This window comes from Syngnathus scovelli, chromosome 4 (assembly GCF_024217435.2).
Source record: "Syngnathus scovelli strain Florida chromosome 4, RoL_Ssco_1.2, whole genome shotgun sequence".
Taxonomy (NCBI): Eukaryota; Metazoa; Chordata; class Actinopteri; order Syngnathiformes; family Syngnathidae; genus Syngnathus; species Syngnathus scovelli.
The window spans coordinates 4838885-4851554 of NC_090850.1; positions in this window are offsets into that span (position 1 = coordinate 4838885).

Consider the following 12670-nt stretch of genomic DNA (forward strand, 5'->3'; position numbering starts at 1 on the left):
CTCCCGTCACTCTGGTTGGGTGCGCATAGTAAAAAGTGCTCTTGGCAGCTAGAGAGTGCCGCGTTGACCACTGCGCATGAAGAAATAACCACCTGCAACGTTTGGTTTAGGTTTTAGGTGCATTTTTAATTTTATTGCTTAAATCGCATTTTCTCGACGAGCTGAGCACGTTTTCTGAAATGTGCTCCTCCCGTCAGTCTGGTTGGGTGCGCATAGTAAAAAGTGCTCTTGGCAGCTAGAGAGTGCCGCGTTGACCACAGCGCATGAAGAAATAACCACCTGCAACGTTTGGTTTAGGTTTTGGGTGCATTTTTAATTTTATTGCTTAAATCGCCTTTTCTGGACGAGCTGAGCACGTTTTCTAAAATGTGCTCCTCCCGTCACTCTGGTTGGGTGCGCATAGTAAAAAGTGCTCTTGGTAGCTAGAGAGTGCCGCGTTGACCATTGCGCATGAAGAAATGACCATCTGCAACGTTTGGTTTAGGTTTTAGGTGCATTTTTAATTTTATTGCTTAAATCGCATTTTCTCGACGAGCTGAGCACGTTTTCTGAAATGTGCTCCTCCCGTCACTCTGGTTGGGTGCGCATAGTAAAAAGTGCTCTTGGCAGCTAGATATTGCCGCGTTGACCACTGCCCATGAAGAAATAACCACCTGCAACGTTTGGTTTAGGTTTTAGGTGCATTTTTAATTTTAATGCTTAAATCGCATTTTCTCGACGAGCTGAGCACGTTTTCTGAAATGTGCTCCTCCCGTCACTCTGGTTGGGTGCGCATAGTAAAAAGTGCTCTTGGCAGCTAGAGAGTGCCGCGTTGGCCACTGCGCATGAAGAAATAACCACGTGCAACGTTTGGTTTAGGTTTTAGGTGCGTTTTTAATATTATTGCTTAAATCGCATTTTGTCGACGAGCTGAGCACGTTTTCTGAAATGTGCTCCTCCCGTCACTCTGGTTGGGTGCGCATAGTAAAAAGTTCTCTTGGCAGCTAGAGAGTGCCGCGTTGACCAATGCACATGAAGAAATAACCACCTGCAACGTTTGGTTTAGGTTTTGGGGGCATTTTTAATTTTATTGCTTGAATCGCATTTTTTCGACGAGCTGAGCACGTTTTCTGAAATGTGCTCCTCCCGTCACTCTGGTTGGGTGCGCATAGTAAAAAGTGCTCCTGGCACCTAGAGAATGCCGCGTTGACCACTGCGCATGAAGAAATGACCATCTGCAACGTTTGGTTTAGGTTTTGGGTGCATTTTTAATTTTATTGCTTAAATCGCATTTTCTCGACGAGCTGAGCACATTTTCTGAAATGTGCTCCTCTCGTCACTCTGGTTGGGTGCGGATAGTAAAAAGTGCTCTTGGCAGCTAGAGAGTGCCGCGTTGACTGCTGCGCATGAAGAAATAACCACCTGCAATGTTTGGTTTAGGTTTTGGGTGCATTTTTAATTTTATTGCTTAAATCCCATTTTCTCGACGAGCTGAGCACGTTTTCTGAAATGTGCTCCTCCCGTCACTCTGGTTGGGTGCGCATAGTAAAAAGTGCTCTTGGCAGCTAGAGAGTGCCACGTTGACCACTGCGCATGAAGAAATGACCATCTGCAACGTTTGGTTTAGGTCTTAGGTGCATTTTTAATTTTATTGCTTAAATCGCATTTTCTCGACAAGCTGAGCACGTTTTCTGAAATGTGCTCCTCCCGTCACTCTGGTTGGGTGCGCATAGTAAAAAGTGCTCTTGGCAGCTAGAGAGTGCAGCGTTGACCACTGCGCATGAACAAATGACCATCTGCAACGTTTTTTTTAGGTTTTGGGTGCATTTTTAATTTTATTGCTTAAATCGCATTTTCTCGACGAGCTGAGCACGTTTTCTGAAATGTGCTCCTCCCGTCACTCTGGTTGGGTGCGCATAGTAAAAAGTGCTCTTGGCAGCTAGAGAGTGCCGCGTTGACCACTGCGCATGAAGAAATAACCACCTGCATCGTTTGGTTTAGGTTTTAGGTGCATTTTTAATTTTATTGCTTAAATCACATTTTCTCGACGAGCTGAGCACGTTTTCTGAAATGTACTCCTCCCGTCACTCTGGTTGGGTGCGCATAGTAAAAAGTGCTCTTGGCAGCTAGAGAGTGCCGCGTTGACCACTGCACATAAAGAAATAACCACGTGCAACGTTTGTTTTAGGTTTTAGGTGCATTTTTAATTTTATTGCTTAAATCGCATTTTCTCGACGAGCTGAGCACGTTTTCTGAAATGTGCTCCTCCCGTCACTCTGGTTGGGTGCGCATAGTAAAAAGTGCTCTTGGCAGCTAGAGAGTGCCGCGTTGACCACTGCGCATGAAGAAATAACCACCTGCAACGTTTGGTTTAGGTTTTAGGTGCATTTTTAATTTTATTGCTTAAATCGCATTTTCTCGACGAGCTGAGCACGTTTTCTGAAATGTGCTCCTCCCGTCACTCTGGTTGGGTGCGCATAGGAAAAAGTGCTCTTGGCAGCTAGAGAGTGCCGCGTTGACCACTGCGCATGAAGAAATAACCACGTGCAACGTTTGTTTTAGGTTTTAGGTGCATTTTTAATTTTATTGCTTAAATCGCATTTTCTCGACGAGCTGAGCACGTTTTCTGAAATGTGCTCCTCCCGTCACTCTGTTTGGGTGCGCATAGTAAAAAGTGCTCTTGGCAGCTAGAGAGTGCCGCGTTGACCGCTGCACATGAAGAAATAACCACCTGCAACGTTTGGTTTAGGTTTTAGGTGCATTTTTAATTTTATTGCTTAAATCGAATTTTCTCGACGAGCTGAGCACGTTTTCTGAAATGTGCTCCTCCCGTCACTCTGGTTGGGTGCGCATAGGAAAAAGTGCTCTTGGCAGCTAGAGAGTGCCGCGTTGACCACTGCGCATGAAGAAATAACCACGTGCAACGTTTGTTTTAGGTTTTAGGTGCATTTTTAATTTTATTGCTTAAATCGCATTTTCTCGACGAGCTGAGCACGTTTTCTGAAATGTGCTCCTCCCGTCACTCTGTTTGGGTGCGCATAGTAAAAAGTGCTCTTGGCAGCTAGAGAGTGCCGCGTTGACCGCTGCACATGAAGAAATAACCACCTGCAACGTTTGGTTTAGGTTTTAGGTGCGTTTTTAATTTTATTGCTTAAATCGCATTTTCTCGACGAGCTTGAGCACGTTTTCTGAAATGTGCTCCTCCCGTCACTCTGGTTGGGTGCGCATAGTAAAAAGTGCTCTTGGCAGCTAGAGAGTGCCGCGTTGACCACTGCGCATGAAGAAATAACCACCTGCAACGTTTGGTTTAGGTTTTAGGTGCATTTTTAATTTTATTGCTTAAATCGAATTTTCTCGACGAGCTGAGCACGTTTTCTGAAATGTGCTCCTCCCGTCACTCTGGTTGGGTGCGCATAGTAAAAAGTGCTCTTGGCAGCTAGAGAGTGCCGCGTTGACTGCTGCGCATGAAGAAATAACCACCTGTAACGTTTGGTTTAGGTTTTAGGTGCATTTTTAATTTTATTGCTTAAATCGCATTTTCTCGACGAGCTGAGCACGTTTTCTGAAATGTGCTCCTCCCGTCACTCTGGTTGGGTGCGCATAGTAAAAAGTGCTCTTGGCAGCTAGAGAGGGCCGTGTTGACCACTGCGCATGAAGAAATGACCATCTGCAACGTTTGGTTTAGGTTTTAGGTGCATTTTTAATTTTATTGCTTAAATCGCATTTTCTCGACGAGCTGAGCACGTTTTCTGAAATGTGCTCCTCCCGTCACTCTGGTTAGGTGCGCTTAGTAAAAAGTGCTCTTGGCAGCTAGAGAGTGCCGCGTTGACCACTGCGCATGAAGAAATGACCATCTGCAACGTTTGGTTTAGGTTTTAGGTGCATTTTTAATTTTATTGCTTAAATCGCATTTTCTCGACGAGCTGAGCACGTTTTCTGAAATGTGCTCCTCCCGTCACTCTGGTTGGGTGCGCATAGTAAAAAGTGCTCTTGGCAGCTAGAGAGTGCCGCGTTGACTGCTGCGCATGAAGAAATAACCATCTGCAACGTTTGGTTTAGGTTTTAGGTGCATTTTTAATTTTATTGCTTAAATCGCATTTTCTCGACGAGCTGAGCACGTTTTCTGAAATGTGCTCCTCCCGTCACTCTGGTTGGGTGCGCATAGTAAAAAGTGCTCTTGGCAGCTAGAGAGTGCCGCGTTGACCACTGCGCATGAAGAAATAACCACCTGCAACGTTTGGTTTAGGTTTTGGGTGCATTTTTAATTTTATTGCTTAAATCGCATTTTCTCGACGAGCTGAGCACGTTTTCTGAAATGTGCTCCTCCCGTCACTCTGGTTGGGTGCGCATAGTAAAAACTGCTCTTGGCAGCTAGAGAGTGCCGCGTTGACCACTGGGCATGAAGAAATAACCACCTGCAACGTTTGGTTTAGGTTTTGGTGCATTTTTAATTTTATTGCTTAAATCGCATTTTCTCGTCGAGCTGAGCACGTTTTCTGAAATGTGCTCCTCCCGTCACTCTGGTTGGGTGCGCATAGTAAAAAGTGCTCTTGGCAGCTAGAGAGTGCCGCGTTGACCACTGCGCATGAAGAAATGACCATCTGCAACGTTTGGTTTAGGTTTTGGGTGCATTTTTAATTTTATTGCTTAAATCGCATTTTCTCGACGAGCTGAGGACGTTTTCTGAAATGTTCTCCTCCCGTCACTCTGGTTGGGTGCGCATAGTAAAAAGTGCTCTTGGCAGCTAGAGAGTGCCGCGTTGACCACTGCGCATGAAGAAATGACCATCTGCAACGTTTGGTTTAGGTTTTGGGTGCATTTTTAATTTCATTGCTTAAATCGCTTTTTCTCGACGAGCTGAGCACGTTTTCTGAAATGTGCTCCTCCCGTCACTCTGGTTGGGTGCGCATAGTAAAAAGTGCTCTTGGCAGCTAGAGAGTGCCACGTTGACCACTGCGCATGAAGAAATAACCACGTGCAACGTTTGTTTTAGGTTTTAGGTGCATTTTTATTTTTATTGCTTAAATCGCATTTTCTCGACGACCTGAGCACGTTTTCTGAAATGTGCTCCTCCCGTCACTCTGGTTGGGTGCGCATAGTAAAAAGTGCTCTTGGCAGCTAGAGAGTGCCGCGTTGACCACTGCGCATGAAGAAATAACCACCTGCAACGTTTGGTTTAGGTTTTGGGTGCATTTTTAATTTTATTGCTTAAATCGCATTTTCTCGACGAGCTGAGCACGTTTTCTGAAATGTGCTCCTCCCGTCACTCTGGTTGGGTGCACATAGTAAAAAGTGCTCTTGGCAGCTAGAGAGTGCCGCGTTGACCACTGCGCATGAAGAAATAACCACCTGCATCGTTTGGTTTAGGTTTTAGGTGCATGTTTAATTTTATTGCTTAAATCACATTTTCTCGACGAGCTGAGCACGTTTTCTGAAATGTGCTCCTCCCGTCACTCTGGTTGGGTGCGCATAGTAAAAAGTGCTCTTGGCAGCTAGAGAGTGCCGCGTTGACCACTGCGCGTGAAGAAATAACCACCTGCATCGTTTGGTTTAGGTTTTAGGTGCATTTTTAATTTTATTGCTTAAATCGCATTTTCTCGACGAGCTGACCACGTTTTCTAAAATGTGCTCCTCCCGTCACTCTGGTTGGTTGCGCATAGTAAAAAGTGCTCTTGGCAGCTTGAGAGTGCCGCGTTGACCACTGCGCATGAAGAAATAACCACTTGCAACGTTTGGTTTAGGTTTTGGGTGCATTTTTAATTTTATTGCTTAAATCGCATTTTCTCGACGAGCTGAGCACGTTTTCTAAAATGTGCTCCTCCCGTCACTCTGGTTGGTTGCGCATAGTAAAAAGTGCTCTTGGCAGCTTGAGAGTGCCGCGTTGACCACTGCGCATGAAGAAATAACCACTTGCAACGTTTGGTTTAGGTTTTGGGTGCATTTTTAATTTTATTGCTTAAATCGCATTTTCTCGACGAGCTGAGCACGTTTTCTGAAATGTGCTCCTCCCGTCACTCTGGTTGGGGGCGCATAGTAAAAAGTGCTCTTGGCAGCTAGAGAGTGCCGCGTTGACCACTGCGCATGAAGAAATAACCACCTGCAACGTTTGGTTTAGGTTTTAGGTGCATTTTTAATTTTATTGCTTAAATCGCATTTTCTCGACGAGCTGAGCACGTTTTCTGAAATGTGCTCCTCCCGTCACTCTGGTTGGGTGCGCATAGTAAAAAGTGCTCTTGGCAGCTAGAGAGTGCCGCGTTGACCACTGCGCATGAAGAAATAACCACCTGCATCGTTTGGTTTAGGTTTTAGGTGCATTTTTAATTTGATTGCTTAAATCACATTTTCTCGACGAGCTGAGCACGTTTTCTGAAATGTGCTCCTCCCCTCACTCTGGTTGGGTGCGCATAGTAAAAAGTGCTCTTGGCAGCTAGAGAGTGCCGCGTTGACCACTGCGCATGAAGAAATAACCACGTGCAACGTTTGTTTTAAGTTTTGGGTGCATTTTTAATTTTATTGCTTAAATCGCATTTTCTCGTCGAGCTGAGCACGTTTTTAGAAATGTGCTCCTCCCGTCACTGTGATTGGGTGTGCATAGTAAAAAGTGCTCTTGGCAGCTAGAGAGTGCCGCGTTGACCACTGCGCATGAAGAAATGACCATCTGCAACGTTTGGTTTAGGTTTTAGGTGCATTTTTAATTTTATTGCTTAAATCGCATTTTCTCGACGAGCTGAGCACGTTTTCTGAAATGTGCTCCTCCCGTCACTCTGGTTGGGTGCGCATAGTAAAAAGTGCTCTTGGCAGCTAGAGAGTGCCGCGTTGACCACTGCGCATGAAGAAATAACCACCTGCAACGTTTGGTTTAGGTTTTGGGTGCATTTTTAATTTTATTGCTTAAATCGCATTTTCTCGACGAGCTGAGCACGTTTTCTGAAATGTGCTCCTCCCGTCACTCTGGTTGGGTGCGCATAGTAAAAAGTGCTCTTGGCAGCTAGAGAGTGCCGCGTTGACCACTGCGCATGAAGAAATAACCACCTGCATCGTTTGGTTTAGGTTTTAGGTGCATTTTTAATTTTATTGCTTAAATCACATTTTCTCGACGAGCTGAGCACGTTTTCTGAAATGTGCTCCTCCCGTCACTCTGGTTGGGTGCGCATAGTAAAAAGTGCTCTTGGCAGCTAGAGAGTGCCGCGTTGACCACTGCGCATGAAGAAATAACCACCTGCATCGTTTGGTTTAGGTTTTAGGTGCATTTTTAATTTTATTGCTTAAATCACATTTTCTCGACGAGCTGAGCATGTTTTCTGAAATGTGCTCCTCCCGTCACTCTGGTTGGGTGCGCATATTAAAAAGTGCTCTTGGCAGCTAGAGAGTGCCGCGTTGACCACTGCGCATGAAGAAATAACCACCTGCAACGTTTGGTTTAGGTTTTGGGTGCATTTTTAATTTTATTGCTTAAATCGCATTTTCTCGACGAGCTGAGCACGTTTTCTGAAATGTGCTCCTTCCGTCACTCTGGTTGGGTGCGCATAGTAAAAAGTGCTCTTGGCAGCTAGAGAGTGCCGCGTTGACTGCTGCGCATGGAGAAATAACCACCTGCAACGTTTGGTTTAGGTTTTAGGTGCATTTTTAATTTTATTGCTTAAATCGCATTTTCTCGACGAGCTGAGCACGTTTTCTGAAATGTGCTCCTCCCGTCACTCTGGTTGGGTGCGCATAGTAAAAAGTGCTCTTGGCAGCTAGAGAGTGCCGCGTTGACCACTGCGCATGAAGAAATAACCACCTGCAACGTTTGGTTTAGGTTTTGGGTGCATTTTTAATTTTATTGCTTAAATCGCATTTTCTCGACGAGCTGAGCACGTTTTCTGAAATGTGCTCCTCCCGTCACTCTGGTTGGGTGCGCATAGTAAAAAGTGCTCTTGGCAGCTAGAGAGTGCCGCGTTGACCACTGCGCATGAAGAAATAACCACCTGCATCGTTTGGTTTAGGTTTTAGGTGCATTTTTAATTTTATTGCTTAAATCACATTTTCTCGACGAGCTGAGCACGTTTTCTGAAATGTGCTCCTCCCGTCACTCTGGTTGGGTGCGCATAGTAAAAAGTGCTCTTGGCAGCTAGAGAGTGCCGCGTTGACCACTGCGCATGAAGAAATAACCACCTGCATCGTTTGGTTTAGGTTTTAGGTGCATTTTTAATTTTATTGCTTAAATCACATTTTCTCGACGAGCTGAGCACGTTTTCTGAAATGTGCTCCTCCCGTCACTCTGGTTGGGTGCGCATAGTAAAAAGTGCTCTTGGCAGCTAGAGAGTGCCGCGTTGACCACTGCGCATGAAGAAATAACCACCTGCAACGTTTGGTTTAGGTTTTGGGTGCATTTTTAATTTTATTGCTTAAATCGCATTTTCTCGACGAGCTGAGCACGTTTTCTGAAATGTGCTCCTTCCGTCACTCTGGTTGGGTGCGCATAGTAAAAAGTGCTCTTGGCAGCTAGAGAGTGCCGCGTTGACTGCTGCGCATGGAGAAATAACCACCTGCAACGTTTGGTTTAGGTTTTAGGTGCATTTTTAATTTTATTGCTTAAATCGCATTTTCTCGACAAGCTGAGCACGTTTTCTGAAATGTGCTCCTCCCGTCATTCTGGTTGGGTGCGCATAGTAAAAAGTGCTCTTGGCAGCTAGAGAGTGCCGCGTTGACCACTGCGCATGAAGAAATAACCACCTGCAACGTTTGGTTTAGGTTTTGGGTGCATTTTTAATTTTATTGCTTAAATCGCATTTTCTCGACGAGCTGAGCACGTTTTCTGAAATGTGCTCCTCCCGTCACTCTGGTTGGGTGCGCATAGTAAAAAGTGCTCTTGGCAGCTAGAGAGTGCCGCGTTGACCACTGCGCATTAAGAAATAACCACGTGCAACGTTTGTTTTAGGTTTTGGGTGCATTTTTAATTTTATTGCTTAAATCGCATTTTCTCGACGAGCTGAGCACGTTTTCTGAAATGTGCTCCTCCCGTCACTCTGGTTGGGTGCGCATAGTAAAAAGTGCTCTTGGCAGCTAGAGAGTGCCGCGTTGACCGCTGCGCATGAAGAAATAACCACCTGCAACGTTTGGTTTAGGTTTTAGGTGCATTTTTAATTTTATTGCTTAAATGGCATTTTCTCGACGAGCTGAGCACGTTTTCTGAAATGTGCTCCTCCCGTCACTCTGGTTGGGTGTGCATGGTAAAAAGTGCTCTTGGCAGCTAGAGAGTGCCGCGTTGACTGCTGCGCATGAAGAAATAACCACCTGCAACGTTCGGTTTAGGTTTTAGGTGCATTTTTAATTTTATTGCTTAAATCGCATTTTCTCGACGAGCTGAGCACGTTTTCTGAAATGTGCTCCTCCCGTCACTCTGGTTGGGTGCGCATAGTAAAAAGTGCTCTTGGCAGCTAGAGAGTGCCGCGTTGACCACTGCGCATGAAGAAATAACCACCTGCAACGTTTGGTTTAGGTTTTAGGTGCATTTTTAATTTTATTGCTTAAATCGCATTTTCTGGACGAGCTGAGCACGTTTTCTGAAATGTGCTCCTCCCGTCACTCTGGTTGGGTGCGCATAGTAAAAAGTGCTCTTGGCAGCTAGAGAGTGCCGCGTTGACCACTGCGCATGAAGAAATAACCACGTGCAACGTTTGTTTTAGGTTTTAGGTGCATTTTTAATTTTATTGCTTAAATCGCATTTTCTCGACAAGCTGAGCACGTTTTCTGAAATGTGCTCCTCCCGTCACTCTGGTTGGGTGCGCATAGTAAAAAGTGCTCTTGGCAGCTAGAGAGTGCCGCGTTGACCACTGCGCATGAAGAAATAACCACCTGCAACGTTTGGTTTAGGTTTTGGGTGCATTTTTAATTTTATTGCTTAAATCGCATTTTCTCGACGAGCTGAGCACGTTTTCTGAAATGTGCTCCTCCCGTCACTCTGGTTGGGTGCGCATAGTAAAAAGTGCTCTTGGCAGCTAGAGAGTGCCGCGTTGACCACTGCGCATGAAGAAATAACCACCTGCAACGTTTGGTTTAGGTTTTTGGTGCATTTTTAATTTTATTGCTTAAATCGCATTTTCTGGACGAGCTGAGCACGCTTTCTGAAATGTGCTCCTCCCGTCACTCTGGTTGGGTGCGCATAGTAAAAAGTGCTCTTGGCAGCTAGAGAGTGTCGCGTTGACTGCTGCGCATGAAGAAATAACCACCTGCAGCGTTTGGTTTAGATTTTAGGTGCATTTTTAATTTTATTGCTTAAATCGCATTTTCTCGACGAGCAGAGCACGTTTTCTGAAATGTGCTCCTCCCGTCACTCTGGTTGGGTGCGCATGGTAAAAAGTGCTCTTGGCAGCTAGAGAGTGCCACGTTGACCACTGCGCATGAAGAAATAACCGCCTGCAACGTTTGGTTTTTGTTTTGGGTGCATTTTTAATTTCATTGCTTAAATCGCATTTTCTCGTCGAGCTGAGCACGTTTTCTGAAATGTGCTCCTCCCGTCACTCTGGTTGGGTGCGCATAGTAAAAAGTGCTCTTGGCAGCTAGAGAGTGCCGCGTTGACCACTGCGCATGAAGAAATGACCATCTGCAACGTTTGGTTTAGGTTTTGGGTGCATTTTTAATTTTATTGCTTAAATCGCATTTTCTCGACGAGCTGAGCACGTTTTCTGAAATGTGCTCCTCCCGTCACTCTGGTTGGGTGCGCATAGTAAAAAGTGCTCTTGGCAGCTAGAGAGTGCCGCGTTGACCACTGCGCATGAAGAAATAACCACCTGCAACGTTTGGTTTAGGTTTTAGGTGCATTTTTAATTTTATTGCTTAAATCGCATTTTCTCGCCGAGCTGAGCACGTTTTCTGAAATGTGCTCCTCCCGTCACTCTGGTTGGGTGCGCATAGTAAAAAGTGCTCTTGGCAGCTAGAGAGTGCTGCGTTGACCACTGCGCATGAAGAAATGACCATCTGGAACGTTTGGTTTAGGTTTTGGGTGCATTTTTAATTTTATTGCTTAAATCGCATTTACTCGACGAGCTGAGCACGTTTTCTGAAATGTGCTCCTCCCGTCACTCTGGTTGGGTGCGCATAGTAAAAAGTGCTCTTGGCAGCTAGAGAGTGCCGCGTTGACCACTGCACATAAAGAAATAACCACGTGCAACGTTTGTTTTAGGTTTTATGTGCATTTTTAATTTTATTGCTTAAATCGCATTTTCTCGACGAGCTGAGCACGTTTTCTGAAATGTGCTCCTCCCGTCACTCTGGTTGGGTGCGCATAGTAAAAAGTGCTCTTGGCAGCTAGAGAGTGCCGCGTTGACTGCTGCGCATGAAGAAATAACCATCTGCAACGTTTGGTTTAGGTTTTAGGTGCATTTTTAATTTTATTGCTTAAATCGCATTTTCTCGACGAGCTGAGCACGTTTTCTGAAATGTGCTCCTCCCGTCACTCTGGTTGGGTGCGCATAGTAAAAAGTGCTCTTGGCAGCTAGAGAGTGCCGCGTTGACCACTGCGCATGAAGAAATAACCACCTGCAACGTTTGGTTTAGGTTTTAGGTGCATTTTTAATTTTATTGCTTAAATCGCATTTTCTCGTCGAGCTGAGCACGTTTTCTGAAATGTGCTCCTCCCGTCACTCTGGTTGGGTGCGCATAGTAAAAAGTGCTCTTGGCAGCTAGAGAGTGCTGCGTTGACCACTGCGCATGAAGAAATGACCATCTGGAACGTTTGGTTTAGGTTTTGGGTGCATTTTTAATTTTATTGCTTAAATTGCATTTACTCGACGAGCTGAGCACGTTTTCTGAAATGTGCTCCTCCCGTCACTCTGGTTGGGTGCGCATAGTAAAAAGTGCTCTTGGCAGCTAGAGAGTGCCGCGTTGACCACTGCACATAAAGAAATAACCACGTGCAACGTTTGTTTTAGGTTTTATGTGCATTTTTAATTTTATTGCTTAAATCGCATTTTCTAGACGAGCTGAGCACGTTTTCTGAAATGTGCTCCTCCCGTCACTCTGGTTGGGTGCGCATAGTAAAAAGTGCTCTTGGCAGCTAGAGAGTGCCGCGTTGACTGCTGCGCATGAAGAAATAACCATCTGCAACGTTTGGTTTAGGTTTTAGGTGCATTTTTAATTTTATTGCTTAAATCGCATTTTCTCGACGAGCTGAGCACGTTTTCTGAAATGTGCTCTCCCGTCACTCTGGTTGGGTGGGCATAGTAAAAAGTGCTCTTGGCAGCTAGAGAGTGCCGCGTTGACCACTGCGCATGAAGAAATAACCACCTGCAACGTTTGGTTTAGGTTTTAGGTGAATTTTTAATTTTATTGCTTAAATCGCATTTTCTGGACGAGCTGAGCACGTTTTCTGAAATGTGCTCCTCCCGTCACTCTGGTTGGGTGAGCATAGTAAAAAGTGCTCTTGGCAGCTAGAGAGTGCCGCGTTGACCACTGCGCATGAAGAAATGACCATCTGCAACCTTTGGTTTAGGTTTTAGGTGCATTTTTAATTTTATTGCTTAAATCGCATTTTCTCGACGAGCTGAGCACGTTTTCTGAAATGTGCTCCTCCCGTCACTCTGGTTGGGTGCGCATAGTAAAAAGTGCTCTTGGCAGCTAGAGAGTGCCGCGTTGACCACTGCGCATGAAGAAGTAACCACCTGCAACGTTTGGTTTAGGTTTTGGGTGCATTTTTAATTTTATTGCTTAA